Below are 2,500 nucleotides of genomic sequence, written 5' to 3' on the forward strand. Positions count from 1 at the left end.
TATATATATATATATATATATTATATATATATATATATATATTATATATTTATTATATAAATATATTTGTGTGTAAATATATACTATTAAATATATATATATATATATATATATATTATATAAAAAATGAAATAATTCTATATATATACTATATATATTTATATATCATATATATATATATATATATACTCACATACTATAAGTATATATATTAATATATTATATATTTATATATACTATATATAGGTATTATATATATATATATATATATATATTTTATATATATAATTTATATATATATATTAATATATATATATGTAACTATATATTATATATATATAGATATATATATATATATATATGTATATAATATATATATATATATGTATACATATATATATATTCATTATATACAAATTATATATGTTTTATATTATATATATATATATTATATATATATATATATATATATTATATATATATACTCGCATATATATGTATACTGTATGTGTGTGTTTTTTACATCTGTAAATAATATATATATATATATATATATATAATATATATATTATATATATATATATATATATATATATATATATATACCCGCCCACACACACACACATATATAATACCTAAATACCTATCAAATATTATATTCACGCACACACACACACACATATACATGTATATATATATAATATTTATATATCTTATATATATATATTATATATATAATTATATATCTTATATATATATCATATACAAGGAATATATATATCCAATATTTCTACATATACATATGTGGGTATATATATATATTGTATATATATTTATTTAATATACATATTATATATTATACATATAATACATATACATATGTGTGTGTATAAATATATATATATATATATATATATATATATATATATACTTTATATTGTCTATATATGTATTATATATTTTATATATATATCACTCGTATTATATATAAAAAAAAACAAATATAAACTCTATATATATATATATATATATAATATATATATATATATATATATATATATATATATATATATATATGAATATATATATATGAATATATATAATATATATATATATATATATATATATATATATATATATATATATATATATATATTATAATATATATATATATTATATATATTATATATATATATATTATATATGATATATATATATATATATATATATATGATATATTATGTATATATAATATATATATATATATATATATATATTATATATATTAATCTATATATATATATATGTATATTTATATTTATATATATATATATATATTTTTTTATATATATATATGTTAGTAATGTAAGTTTCGTATCATTTTTCTTCCCGTGAGCACATCAAAACATTGTCATTACAGCTGAAATGTTTTCGGCATCACTCCCTGCAGTAATGACTTAAAGGGCGGGGAAGAGAAAGTAGAGGAAGCGACAGACAGCTGACCTTATCAAGGAACTTGTCGTCAAAGGTCTTAAGGGTCTCTTTGTAGGAAGACTATCCAGCCCAGGAACATGTCTTAAAACAAATGAAGAGTAATTAAAAGTTATGATATATTTATCTGTTCATTTATTTATTATCATCTTCATACATTACTTTTTTTATGGAGAGTTTACCTGGTTTTATTTATGTCTCGTACACAGAAGACATATATCCCATTTTGGTCTCTAGTCATCATGGCACTATGAATTAGCAAGACGTGTATTGATCTTTTTTTTAACAAAATGGTCGCACGCCGTCATGTATCAACAATTTTTTTTAACATCATTACACAAGGCAGTGGCACGCCGTCATTATCCGCACATCACGCTATAACTTTTACGTTTGCATAGAACGCTGGAAAGAAATATTCAGCTTTTTTACATCAAAAGAAGAGAAAGAAACAGAGAGAGAGAAAAAAAAAGAAAAGAAACCAGAAGTTCAAAGCCTACAATTTAATGCTCGTTTCGCATTTTTCAATTTCCGTTTTTGTTTGTAAATCATAGCGTACAAACCGAATGCACCGCCCCGCCAGCGTGCACGAGTATTGGTCCTGTTCCGCCGCTGTTGGATTATTTACATCTGGAGAGCCGAGGCCGATCGTACTAGCGGTCGCTGCTTTGCTTGTTGTTTGCTTTTTGTTTGTTCTGGTGTTGCTTTATTCACGTACTTGGTGCACTGTGTTTGCCAGGTATCATTTTACATATGGTGTGTTCAATATTTTGATATCTTCATAACTAGTTAATTTTATTCTTCCCACATTGTATATGACCGTTATTGGTACTATAAATACCAGGTAAAATCTTTTCACACCTTTGCATTGATAATATCATGTAATCATCAATTTGTCTGCTTACTTCCTCCTACCACAGGATTCCTGATCTTTTGTTCCTACATTTTACATACTTCTTTCAGTTACAAAAACGTATGTAGGTTATGATCACATGCCTTTATCCTATATTTT

The sequence above is a fragment of the Penaeus japonicus genome, unplaced genomic scaffold (assembly GCF_977035675.1).
Source record: "Penaeus japonicus unplaced genomic scaffold, GWHDUDI00000001_assembly GWHDUDI00000039, whole genome shotgun sequence".
Taxonomy (NCBI): domain Eukaryota; kingdom Metazoa; phylum Arthropoda; class Malacostraca; order Decapoda; family Penaeidae; genus Penaeus; species Penaeus japonicus.